The following is a 14,800-nucleotide window of genomic DNA, read 5'->3' as shown; positions in this document are numbered from 1 at the left end:
AATGCTTTTGTGGTTGTGTCATAGCCCACTTCCAGCCAATCGGAAAGCAGCATTGAAGTGATGTCACAGGAGCAGGTGCAAATGTTTCAAAAGTGCAGCTGCCTGGAGAAAGCAGTGATGTAGGTGGTGTCAGTCAGGAGGGTAAGAGGGTCAGTGACCCCTCTGTGAGAATGTCCTTTTACCTTATGTCACTAGTGTTCGGGGTCAGGCAACAGTAGCAGTGACAATCTTTTCACACTTTCTAGTTTTGCTAATGAATGTACATTACAAATATGTTCCAAATAACCCTGTGAATGTAAATAAGGCTACTTTTATCCAGGTAAACTACCTCTTTAAGTTGTCTTGTTAAACATAAAGAGAAAACATCATATACTATCTATAGCTGCCCCTCTTGCAGAATGCCCACGTTCCCCACCTGAAACTGATTTCAGATCCCCAGATATGGGCTCGATATGTGTAATGTGTAATATAAGGCACAAAGTTTGCCCAGGAGCAGTAACTCATAGCAACCAATAAGATGCTTGTAGTTTAACAGGTGACAAGTAAAATCTACAAGCTGTTTGGTTTCTATGGGTTACTGGCCCATAGCAAATTTAGGGGCAGATTTATCAATGGTCGAATTTCGAAGTGTAAAATACTTCGAAATTCGACCATCGAATTAAAATAATTTGAATTTTCACCGTATTTCGTATTATTTTGTATTTTGTATTTTTCACCGAATTTGGCCATTGGACGATCGAAGTAAAATCGTTCGATCAAACGATTTAATCGTATGAATCAAACGATTTTAGCGTCAGTTCGAACGATTTCACTTCGATGTGTAAAGACTTAGAAAATGGTTGTAGAAGGTCCCCATAGGCTAACATAGCACTTCGACAGGTTTAATTTGGCGAAGTATTGAAGTCGAAGTTTTTTTATAGAGACAGTACTTCGATTAACGAATGGTCAAATATTCAAACTATTTTTACTTCGAAGTCGTAGTATCCTATTTGATGGTCGAAGTATCCAAAAAATTACTTTGAATTTCCAATTTTTTTACTTCGAAAATTCCCTCGAATTCACTTTGACCCTTGATAAATCTGCCCCTAAGTGCCTTTTATTACATAACCCTATTAATGCCTTAAACGCAAATGCAATCTACAGAACCAAACGTTTGAGAGTTCAATTTGGGCAAACCCAGTTGACACATCTCCTTGGCAAATGGTGGAGATTATTTTTTACCCCTAACCAGTATTGCAGTTTAAATCATAAGCTGGGGGTCATGTTGTTGGGAACTCATATAAGAGGTGGTCAAGGAACATCCCTAAATTAAGAGCAATGTGGATAGTGCTCTTAAAGATCCCTAAATATGTACCCCTCCTATAAACCCCCCAATCTCTCTTCACATTCCTCTCTCCTTCTTCATTACAGAACACTCTCAGGGCCACATGATAGGTAAACAAAGATTGGGCAGGCACAATGGAGTTTAATATAAAGATTGTACATACATGTCAGTCTTAAATACTGATCATGGTATTTGGAGATCAAAGCCTAATGTGTTTCATGCCCCTTAGGCACTTCCTTAGAGACATTGTAAAGGCACGTCTCTAAACTCACTCCAGAAATATGGAACAACATCCTGAAGACACACATTGACAATGATATCCCTCTGTACAGCATGATTTATTATCAGAGGAGATTTTGTTCCCATGAATAAATGGCCACCTTCAGATACATCCCCTTAGTCCAGGGGTCCCCAACCTTTTTTACCCGTGAGCCACATTCAAATGTAATGAGTTGGGCAGCAACACAAGCATGAAAAAGTCCCTTGGGATGCTAAATAAGGGCTGTGATTGGATATTCTGTAGCCCCTATGTGGACTGGCCACCTACAGGAGGCTCTACTTGGCACTATAATTCGTTTTTATGCAATTAAAACTTGCTTTCAAGCCTGGAATGCAAAAATAAGCTCCTGCTTTGAGGCCACTGGGAACAACATCCAAGGGGTTGGTGAGCAACATGTTGCTCACGAGCTACTGGTTGGGGATCACTGCCTTAGTCCTACAGTACCAGCTGTCAGCTGATTGAACTGTTGGATTGTTGTCAATTTCTAAAAATAATTCAAGAAAAATTGTGAAAAATGAAAACAAGTTTAAGCTTGAAGAGTTTTTTTAAAATTAGGATAAGATCCTGTTAGATATTTAGATACTTGCTTAGAATAAACAGCAGGCTCTTTGAACCAACGTTTTAAAGGGAATGTAAAGTCTAAAATAAAATAAGGCTAGAAATGCTGTATTTTGTATACTAAATATAAACATGAGCTTACTGCACCACAAGTCTAATCAAACAAATAATTTATGCTTTCAAAGTTGGCTACAGGGGGTCACCATCTTGTAACTTTGTTACACATCTTTGCAAGACTAAGACTGTGCACATGCTCAGTGTGGTCTGGGCTGCTTAGGGATCGTCATAAACAAAGCTGCTTGAGTTCTGCATGGCTGGGATGTAAGGCGGGGGCTCCCCCTGCTGTTCATAAGTATGATTGTTTCCCTGCTCAGCATTTAGGGACCATCTGACAATTCCTATCCACAGCAGTAAATGAAGGGAAAATTTCACTGCATACAGTCAGGTTTCTTATAAAATCGGTACACATTTTTTTTAATTAAAATATATTGGAGATAGGTTTCTTTTTCATTAAAGTAAAAATGGTATTTTATTTTTATGCCTTTACATGCCCTTTAAACAAAATCCCCATTTCCCTCTCTGTCATGTGTCAACCTTCTGGATCACCACACTGTACCCAGTAATTCAGTAATTTCCCTCTAACCAGGTTATTATATACTAACTCCTTAATTTTGTCTTCATCCCCTGAGTCTCTGACCCCATTAACTGCTCCTTGGAGCCTTACTCACTAGTCTGAATGTCTCTTGCTTTTATAGCGATCTCCACTTCCTTGTAGAGTGGTACAGAGATAGGCCAAAGAGGTTCTTCCTCTGCTCCATGACCCTTATATAGACTCTACGTTTGTAGTCCATCCCTTTTTTTTTGGAGGTTTCTTAGGTGGAAAGACCCAACCAAGGCCAAACCTTTGCTGACACCTACTTTCCTAAGTTAGAACTACCAGAACTATTCACAATATAATTAAATTTCACCTTCTTTCATGCAGTGTGCTTCATCAACAAGTAGAGTAAGCTCTTTATACAATGGTGCCTTTTAAACTGTCAGCAGCAGTATACAATTTAGTATTGAACCGAGAGGCTTGTCATAATGAATGAGATGCTCAATTTGACTTCAAAGGCTTTATCGTATTTTGAAAAAGCAATGCTGAGTTCTAAAAAGAGTCCTCTGTTTGCGTATTCATCCCTTTCATTGTGTCTCTGCAAAGCAAGTCACTGCTTGGCCGGATATAACAGCAATCCAATGATCATCCCCAAATACACTCCTTTATAGCTGTTTCATGTAAATCGGACAATTCTGCCATTATAGAGCCTTGTTCCTATGACAATTTATATGAGACCCACCAATCAGCACTTTGTTTCGAGATTCCAGATCCTGCATGTTGCTGCACCTTCATTGTACATTACATTACATTATCCGGAAACCTGTTATCCAGAAAGTTAAGAATCACGTGAAGACTATCTCCCATATACACCATTTAAAGGATAAGTAAACCTTCAAAATAAGTGAGTGTAGAATGGATGAGGGGGCTATTCTAAGCACTTTAGTCATTTACATTCATTATTTATTTTCTTTTTATTCCAAGATATTAAGGGATACATGTACTGTTAATATGAATTAATTTTGTTCCAACAGCGCCACCTGCTGGTCATTTTCTGGCCAGTCTGACCACCAAGTAGTCAAGGAAGTTGTCAGGAGAAAGAAAGAGGCTGATGTTCTTCTGCTTAGGAAAACAATTAGAAACCTTTCTCACATCTTTCCTAAGCAGAAGAACATCAGCCTCTTTCTTTCTCCTGACAACTTCCTTGACTACTTGGTGGTCAGACTGATCAGAAACTGACCAGCAGGTGGCGCTGTTGGAACAAAATTCATTCATATTAACAGCACATGTATCCCTTAATATCTTGGAATAAAAAGAAAATAAATAATGAATGTAAATCACAAAAGTGCTTAGAATAACCCCCTCATCAATTTTACATTCACTTGTTTTAAAAGTTTACTTATCCTTTAAATGAAACAATTCAAGTTTTTTCAATTTCCTTTTTCTTATAGTTTCTTGTACTTGAACTAACATATAATTGTTTGGTTTATTTAGGGGGTTATTTATCAAAGGTCGAATTTTAGAGTTTTTTTTATACCTCGATGAACTCGAATGAATTCAACTGGTTTTCGTATTTGAGTAAAACCCTCTGAAAAAAAACTTTGAAGGCTGCAAACGTCTTAAAATGCCATTGACTTGTACATGACCATGACAAGTTTTAGATGGTGTATTTTCAGATTCTAGCTATATCCAGGGTTGGGGTTAGTAAATCTCGTAAAATTCAAGATTTTTTAACACAAAAATAGATTTTCACTACAAAATAATGCCGAAAATTTTTTATGGAAAACACAGCTCAAACCTTAATAAATATGCCCCTAAATGTTTAAATTATTAATTATCAGACTTTAGGTATGAAGATTCAAATTATAGATTAGTATCTGGAAAAACCCCAGGTCCCGAGCATTCTGCATAACAGTCCCCATACCTGTATGCTGCACTTAATGCTTTACGTTCATGTCACACAATCTATTGGTGCCAGTGAAATATAAGTTAAAGGAACGTTACGGTATAGTACCTTTGCTAATGATAAAGGAATGTTTTTCTGGTGTGTGGTAGAGCATCTGATTTCATATGGTAGAATTAAAACACCTTCACTCCCAGCCTGAGGAATTTATGCTAGGTTAGTAACTAAGCTCCCAGAATCAGAAGAGCGTTCAAGCTGAATAGAACTGTTTAATCGGTGAATATCCATCTGTGCTCAAGCCTCTGTGATTCTGAAATGTCTCAGTGAACCCGGCAGCCGTCTGTAATGTGCAGCCTTCTACAGCAATTCAGCCAGTTTACTAAAAAAAAGGAAACTGTTTTTTTTTTCTCAATGAAATCCGCTTATAAGTATTCACCTCCTACATGGTAATGTAATCTAAGCATATCACATATGCCAGTCAACAGATGGTAATTTAATTTTAATTACCTTTGCTGTAAGAAGTTTTTCCTCATTTAATCATGTGGTAACTGTGTATGTAAATTAAAAAGTTGGTCAAACTATAGCTAGAAATTGACAAATGAGTACATATAAACATCAACCACAGAACTCCAAAAGGGATTTCTCCTTATAAATATCTGTTGATAACAATGTTATATTTTCCAGTAGAGGTACACTGTCGTATAACAAGTATACCTCATATACAGGAATGGGACCTGTTATCCAGAATGCTCATAGGGGCAGATTCACTAAGCAACGAATTTGCGCTAGCTTCTGATTCGCTCACAACACTTCGCCAGGCGTAAATTCGCCCAGACAACGCTAATTCACTAACATGCGAAGTTAGGTCCAGGGCGGCGAACGCTGGCGAAGTTATGCTAGTGTTACTTTGGCAAGTAAAGCGAAGTTGCGCTAGCGTTGGCTAATTTGCATACGGCGGGAAGTGAAAGTTGAATGCACGTATATGTTGCAGCAAATACATTACATTACACAAGTCCAGGGACCCTTAAAAAAAATAAAATAGAGTTGTTATAATGCCCTACACGTGAGCCCAGTGTATAGTTTATGTGCCATATGTTAGGAAATGTAGGGGGGAATGTAGGGGGGAACCTGGGTACCCTAAAAATATTTTAATGGACTTTTGTAGCCTATCACCCTAAAAAGGTGAAAAGACGCCGGCATTTTTTGGGACTTTTGGGAAAAATTTTCAACAAAAAAATTGAGGAAGTATCTATACACTCCATTGCACTTCCCCTGGTCTGAGCTGGTGAAGGCAAGTCTGGAGGAACAGCTAACGTTCTTAGTGAATTTGTGCTGTTACGTCCGTTCGTCAGAGCGAAAATACGCCTGGTATTAGAGTGCGAAGTTGGCAGTGGAGTAAAATAGGGAACGAAGGATGCCTTCAAGGCAGCTCTATCTACCAGGTAGATAACTCAGCCACACCCTCCTCCCAGTCTAAACACACCTTCCCCAGCTGATTGGTCAGTACACTCTAGCAGCTGCGCTCGCTAGGGAAGATACACCTGTGCCTGTTAGTAAATCCGTTTTTCGCCAGCATTAGTCACTTCGTCCTTTAGTAAATTTGCCCCATAGTATTGCTTTGCCTCCAGTAAGGAGTAATTATATCTAAGTTGAGAAAACCAGGTTGCTTAGTAAATAAAATTTAATAAGAGAGTGGGACTCATGCTTGTCCAAAAGTGTTCCCCTTAGTGCTTATTCAGAGAGCAGTTCTGCCAGTAAGTGGAATGGAGTCAGCTCTGTATTCATAAGATGAGCTTCCGTCTCTATACAGTGGAGCTCATTTATAAACTTCGCACAATGAAAATATGTGCCCTGTGCATGGTTATATTTATAAAGCTGGATAAGAGTGGTGTATTTAATGTACAAACAGAATTGCAAATTCTTTTTTGCACTGCGAACCGTGGGAGCTTTTTTTAAAATCATGGGCAATACAGCTGCGCAAACTTTATAAATGACCCCCAGTGAGACCTCCAGCAATTCTGCTGCCTACAGGGCAGGTGTCAAAGAGCAAAAAACATTGCAGACTTTTAGTACTTTACACCCTGTAGTAAATTAAACCTATAATGAGTGTTGAGTGGCCCTATCCATTCAATGTTCACTCCTTTTTCATGTCTAAACCCTTTTAAAAATGTAAGACATTTTAAAGATGGAAATGAATGAAATTTGGAAAATGCCAATGAAACTTGAGGTGCTTGAACTAAATAAAAATACAGATCCTGCAGCGATTTGATTAATTGGACACGGCCAAAACCTGCTGACATTTTGCTTTGCTATTTCTAGATTGGCTTTGTTTTAATGCAAGGAGAATCTGACAGCTTGTCACCCATTTCCATCAATGTGGGCTTCATGTTTTTACACCACCTCTGTAACAGAAAATGTAGATCTAGCTGCCATTAACTCCTGATGTTGTTATGCTGCTCTGTCTTTACTAAAGACTACTTTTCATTGCCTTTGAATGAGTGGCTGAAGTTTCATTCTGTGCAAGAATATACTTTTTGTCCAGGGTTGGACTGGGCCTGCGGAACACCGGGAAAAACCCGGTGGGCCCCAGACCCAATCCATGCTCCCTCCCCCCATTGCAACATAAGTAAGTATAAGGTGCGCATGGGGGTTGATGGGTGAATGGGTGGGCAGCAAGGGCCATGGAGGTGGTGTGGCGGCCCCTGGGGTAGCAGCTCCGGTGGGCCTCACTCATTCCAGTTTCTGTCCAAGAAAAGTCTGCCAGAATATTTGCTGATATCGTTGAGGCAAAATTAACCATTCTGTCCTACCAAAGTTGGGTATGTATAGGCAGCTTTAAAGGAGAAGGAATGTTAGACACCCCCAAGTGATTGTATTGACTTACCTGAAACCCCAGGCCGGTGCTCCTATCAGCAGAAAACTACATGGACCCGGGGTTCTTCCAGTGAGCCCAGCGGAGCGATCCTCTTCCGGCTTCTTCTTTCTTCAAATTTCCCAGGGCAGACGCATGCGCAGTAGAATGAAATAGCCAACTTTTTAGTTAAAGTTCGTCTCTTCACTCTGCATGTGCAGCCGCGAGAAAAAAGAAGAAGACGGAAGAGGATCACTCCATGGTGCTCACTGGTATAACCACGGCCAGTACAGATTTCTGCTGATAGGAGCACCGGCCCAGGGGTTTCAGCTAAGTAAATACAATCACTTGGGGGTGCCTAACATTTGGCAACCCAAGTGCAAGATGACTTTCCTTCTCCTTTAATCTCAGAAGAAGGTGGGGGATCTGTTTAGGCAAATAAAAACAATGACAGAGCTGATAACAAACACACTATAACAGAACAGGACCTCTGCCAATTAAAATGGTTAATTTTTATGTTTTGCCCTTATTAGTTCTTTACATTATTAAATCACAGATGGACAGCGTGCTCATTAAAGCCAAAGCTGGAATCTATGGCAGGCAGAGAACTGGCAGAGGAGGTTAAATGCTGATAAATGTAAGGCTGAAGTAACAAGAAAGCAACTTATAATTGAAGTGGAATAGGCTCAAGCGAAGCAGCGATGGAAAGGGGATGATAGGATATTAGTAAGCTTGATGGCAGACAGTTCTTGCAAGGGCCATTAAAATCTTATCAGGAAAGCAGGTTCATATGAATTAAACATCATCCTGCCCTTGTCTGAAGAACTGGTTTGACAAACACGTACATTAACGAAAAGCAGTTTAAACACTATAGAAAAGCTCAGCAAACTGAATACATTGATAAAAAAAACTTTCCTTGGAGATGAAATTAGCAGACCAACATACAGTAAACAAATACAAGATTTTTGTGATTGATTAACTTTTCCTCCCATAGTTCATAGTTCAGATGGCAGAAAGGAGGAAAAAAGATAGAACAACTCATTTTACTAGAGCAAAAAAAACGGAGCCAACGCCTCATCAGAACGGATACAGTAATGGTTTCCATAATTTGGATCCCCATGCCTTAAATATAATTAAAAAAATAATATAAAGATTAATAGGTTGTTTTGCCTCAAATAAGGACTAATATCTTAGTTGAGATCCAGTGAAATCTATTGTTTTCTCATTGCAGAGAAAAAGTAAATCATTTTTAAAAATCTAAACTTTTTGTTTAAAATTGAATCTATGATAGATGGCCTTCCCGAAATTATGAACTTTTCCAGATAATGGGCTTCTGCAACATGGGACTTTCAGGGAGCACGTACAAAAACCCTTTTTAAATCAGTAAAACCAATATTTCAGTATAATGTCAATGATGGAATGCAGTAATGCAGAAAATGTATGGAACCTGTTATCTAGAATGCTGGGGACATGGGGTTTTCTGGATATGGGCTCTTTCTATAAGTTGGATTTCCATGTCTACTGAAAATCATTTAAACATTGTTTTGCTTCCAACAAGGATTAATTATATCTTAGTTGGGATCAAGTACAATGTCCTGTTTTTTATTATTTATAAACAAAGTGTGTTAATTTTGCTATTAATGAGCTAAATAACCCTATTTTCAGTATAATTTATTTTCCAAGAGAGCCACTCCTCTCCAGCATGCTTGGAGCATTTGGATTTTCATGAAATATATATAGACTAGACATTAAATTAACGGGCACGACGGTCCGTGGGGCACATGCGCAGTAGCGCAATCCCACGGATACAGGGACTGGACGCAGAGACACTTCAACTTTATTATATAGGATTTTATATGATGCACTCAGGCCTGGACTGGCAATCTGTGGATTCTGGCAAATGCCACAGGGGCTGCTGCGAGATGCCATAGACAGTGACTATTTATTGGGCTGGTGGGGCCTCTGTGTACCTGAAATTCCATGAAGGCCATGAAGTGTTGAGAAGTAGAGGAATGTATTGACGTTTCCTTCAATAGCCAATATCCTTTTACTCGTATCTAGACAATGCTCTATTTCTGACTGCCACTTCCTTGATGGTATATATTTGTGCCTTAATTGTTTACTTTTGTGCAATTTAGCTGTTGTATTTGCTATTGTATTTTTAGCAGTTTGCTTGTACATTTTTATCCAGCGAAGGCATTTTAGTGACATTTCTTTTCCCCAGGAAAATGCTCTGATTGTATCACGTCCGCTTACGGCTCAGGAAGTAATGTATAAACTATTGATTTCCAAGGTTAGACAAATGTCACTTAGCAGCTTGCACCCAGAATGTGAGCCAATACTTTGCACTAATTAATGATAACATTTCTACTCACCCAAGTACTCTGAGCTTTCATAGGAACTCCGTCATTTAAACATGTGTCAAAAACATAAAGAGGGTTCTTAAAATGTTATATTTACAACACTAATACAGAATACTGCTACCACTGGCTAATACAGGTATGGGACCTGTTTAGTGATGGGCGAATTTGGGGCGTTTCAAATTTACTGTGAAATTGGCGAAAAATTCACGAAACGACGCAGGCGTCTCGTTCGCCAGCGAAAATGCTCCGGCGCCGCTAATTCGCGCCTGCCGAATAAATTCGCCCATCACTAGACCTGTTAATCAGAATGCTGAGGACCCGGGGTTTCCATAATTTGGATCCCCATGCCTTAATTATAATTAAAAAAATAATATAAAGATTAATAGGTTGTTTAGCCTCAAATAAGGACTAATATCTTAGTTGAGATCCAGTGAAATCTATTGTTTTCTCATTGCGGAGAAAAAGTAAACCATTTTTAAAAATCGAAACTATTTGTTTAAAATGGAGTCTATGGTAAATGGCCTTCCCAAAATTCAGAGCTTTCTGGATAATGGGTTTCTGCAACATGGGACTTTCAGGGAGCACGTACGAAAACCCTTTTTAAATTAGCAAAACCAATATTTCAGTATAATGTCAATGATCAAATGCAGTAGTGGCAAGAAAATGTAATTTAACTACAGCCTAACAGATATGGATGATGGGTCCTCAGTCTAAAATAAAATTATGTGTTCAGAATAAAACACATCCGATACCATAAAGTCTAAAAGCAATATCCAAACCCAATTTCCCTAACATAATAAAGAAGATATAAGAGATTTTGTACACATCAGTTTATTAAATCAATAGCTACTACAAAGTGAATGTATTAATTAACAAACAAAGAGGATCTATTAGACTGACTCATCTACTTGTTAATTCACCTTTAATCTTCAAGGGCGCTACTGAAATGTGTAGTGAAATGGGGGGTGGGGTGAGGAACAAATAAAAGAGCATTGATCTCGATACAGATGAAAGAAGGATTAATAGTACATTGAAGTATATACAGTATATATATATATATATATATTTCATGCAACAATTGGCAACATATTAGTTGGGCAGAATCCCCCAAAAGGAAAACACCAGGTCCAGAGCATTCTGGATAACAGGTCCTATACCTGTACTCCAAATATATCATACATTTGCTTTACCTTTTCAAAAGATGAACCGCTTTAGAACATTGTAATACAGGAATAGGACTTGTTATCCAGAATTCTTGGGATATGGCACATGCTTTTTGGATATGTTGATGATAAAAATAGGTGTTATATACAGAGGTCTGTGAAGACTTTTAGATAGAAGACTATGGGGTAATCTAGCAAAAGTTACAATGCTTACACTAAACTAGTAATCCCCAACGAGTTGCTCACCAACCCCGTGGATGTTGCTCCCAGTGGCCTCAAAGCAGGTGCTTATTTTTAAATTCCAGGCTTGGAGGCAAATTTTTTTTGTATAAAAACCAGATGTACTGCCAAACAGAGCCTCCTGTAGGCTGCCAGTCCACATAGGGACTACCAAACAGCCAATCACAGCCTTATTTGGCATCCTCAGGAACTGTTTTCATGCTTGTGTTGCTCCCCAACTCTTTTTAAAATTTTTTCACGGGTATAAAAGGTTGGAAACCCCTGCTCTAAACCATACTAAATAATGAAATGTTAGCTTGAAACAGGTAATGAGTAAATGCTACTTACTGGTTATGTTTTAACAGATGTTGGGCTTCATTAGAAAAAAGGATTTTAAAAAGTCTTAATTAACCCTCGCTATTCGACCATTGAAGTAAAATCCTTCAAGGATTTACCGCAATTCGTTCAATCGAACGATTAAATCCTTCGAAAACGAACGATTCGAAGGATTTGAATCCATCGATCGAACGATTTTCCTTCGATCAGAAATTGCTAGGAAAGCCTATGGGGACCTTCCCTACAGGCTAACATTGGTGCTCGGTAGGTTTTAGGTGGCGAAGTAGGTGGTCAAAGTTTTTTTTTAAAGAGATAGTACTTAGACTATCAAATGGGCGAATAGTCGAGCGATTTTTATTTCGAATCGTTCGATTCGAAGTTGTAGTCGAAGGTCGAAGTAGCCAATTCGATGGTCGAAGTAGCCAAAAATATACTTCGAAATTAGTATTTTTTATTCTAATCCTTCACTCAAGCTTAGTAAATGTGCCCCTTAGTATTGTTACAAAATGGTTAATTCTAAGCAACTTTTCAATTGGTCTTCATTTTTTCAAATAGTTGTTGAATTCTTTGCCTTCTTCTTCTGACTTTTTCCAGCTTTCAAACAGGGGTCACTGACCCCATCAATATATATATATATATATATATATATATACACACACATACATACAGAGTGGGACTACATACTGTATATGTAACCTTTGTTAAGCAGTTCATGGGAAAAAGCTTAAAAAGGTGATTTGTTTCTTGCTGTAATAACTTAATCAGCAGATCATTTGTAACTTGCTGTTTGTTTAAAACTTTTTCGTATTGCAAACACCAGCCACTTGTGCAATGCCAGAGGAAGCCTTTGTTCTACACAATGCAGGTGCTAACTTGGACATGATACCTTAATCTTTATATATAATGCATTTTTAGAAATGTGTGAAAGATAACCAATAGATTTGCTCACGGATGTTTGGCTTACAGTAGGATGTAATTCATCAATTACAGTAAAAAGAGGGGGGGTGAACCCATTTAAGACCTGGAAACATTCGTTATTCGTATTTTCCATGAAAAAGTCTCAACCCTGCCCATAAGTAGATTTTACATTTAACATATGTTCATTGAAACATGTTGGGATAATGCATTTTGCACAGGAAACTGTAATGATCTGCTTATTATGTGCTCATTCATATTACTGATACAGGTTTATTGAATCTTGTTATTTATATCCCACACAGTGAATATACAGATTTATTGAATCTTGTTATGCTCTCGAGCAATTTATATCCCACACAGTGAATATACAAATGCAATACATCCCATAATAATCAGTAACATGAACTGAAAAGCATCAGAATATATAAATTCTTCAACTTCAAAAGGTCAGTGTTGTTTTTCAGTCCGGTGCCACCCTGAGCCTGAGTTTCTGGCAGGACAGGCCTGATTTTGACAGCTCAACCTTCAGTCCCGGATTGTTACTGAAATGTTCCGACTTTCTCTTGCATTGATCTCCTGCAGTGAACAGCCAGAAAAAGATATAAAGGGGCCCATTCACTTAGCTCGAGTGAAGGAATAGAGGAAAAATACTTCCAATTTCAAAGTGTTTTTTTGGCTACTTCGACCATTGAATGGGCTACTTCGACCTTTGACTTCGACCTTCGACTTCGAATCGAATGGTTCGAACTAAAAATCGTTCGACTATTCGACCCTTTGATAGTCGAAGTACTGTCTCTTCAAAAAAATCTTTGACCCCCTAGTTCACACCTAAAACCTACCGAGGCCAATGTTAGCCATAGGCTTCCTATAAATTTTTTGATCGAAGGATAATCCTTAGATCGATGGATTAAAATCCTTCGAATCATTCGATCAAACTATTTGCGCTAAATTTAACATATGTTCGATATGTTCGACTTCGATATTCGAAGTCAAAGGATTTTAATTCGGCAGTTGAATATCGAGGGTTAATTAACCCTCGATATTCAACCCTAGGTAAATTTGCCCCAAAGTGTCTAAAACTTAATTGGCTTTTGGCAGAGAGCCCAGAATATGTGGCAGGTGCACTTAGTTACCTTTGTAACAATTTAAGATAAGCAAAGAAGCTATTGTAACTATTTAAGATAAGCAGGTCTCTTGTGGAAACTGTGACTTGTATCTTAAAGAGCAATTTGCCATTATTAGCAAAACTGTAATAACACATGAAACCTGACCCTAAAACCCCCAGAAATGTGTTCAAACTTTCCATAACCTGCCAAATCTTGTAAAATGGACATGGTAATTACGGTGTGTGGCCATTAAATGGGCGTGGTCAAAACTTTTCACTGTGTTGTACACAGCAAAACTTTTTGTCCCTCTTTCTATTTTCACAATGTTGATAGGTATATAATGTCACGTCCATGCACATATGCACCTGACTCAGGCACCCTCCTCCCGGCTCCATCTCCAAATTTATGGCATATAGCCATATGGTATAGCCATATGGATTGACATCTTCTGTAAATCTTTCATACTAAGTTACATTGATAATGTACAGTGAAAAAACATCCCCTAATTTTAAGTTTTGAGGTCCCATCAATATATAATGCACAATGCATTTCCCTGATTTTACATTTTCTCAATTTTTTTCTGGTCCCTGAAAAACCATATGTAGGGACCCTGAGATTTGGGTTAATTTACTCCGGCAGTTCCCCTTTAGTATTTGGACACCTACATGATCCTTTAGTGTGCCCAGGCAGCTTAGTCTCCCTTCCTGGCTCCACTGGGATTATTTTATACAGAGTTTGTCCACTAGGTGGCACTGTTTCATAATATAAAGGGGTTTAGCACCATGTGGTCTGGGTCTTTTCCCTGGGACCGTTCCTCCCAGTGAGGTGTTACAGGACCAGGGCTCTGGTTCCTTGAGAGTTAAGTTTAGACAGTTGTAGTAGTCACTGCGATAGTCACTCTAGGAGTGAAAGGAAGCACAGGGTAGCTAGAGAGCAGCTGTGGCTCCAACAAAGAGAAATAGTGGGGTCAGGACCCCGTGGTGTGTAAACCACTAGATCAGGGACACCAGTGGGTGAGTTGATGACCAAATAGGGTACCAAGAAACAAGACCCCAGGTTGGGAAATCCAGGACCTAGTGCCATCCACCTGAGAAGGGATATTATTACCTAGTGAGAGGGTAACTATCCTGTGAAGTGTGAATCATTGTTGCTGGCTATTTGTACCTCATATTGACTATCCTAGA

This window comes from Xenopus laevis, chromosome 2L (assembly GCF_017654675.1).
Source record: "Xenopus laevis strain J_2021 chromosome 2L, Xenopus_laevis_v10.1, whole genome shotgun sequence".
Taxonomy (NCBI): domain Eukaryota; kingdom Metazoa; phylum Chordata; class Amphibia; order Anura; family Pipidae; genus Xenopus; species Xenopus laevis.
This window is presented reverse-complemented; position numbering follows the sequence as displayed.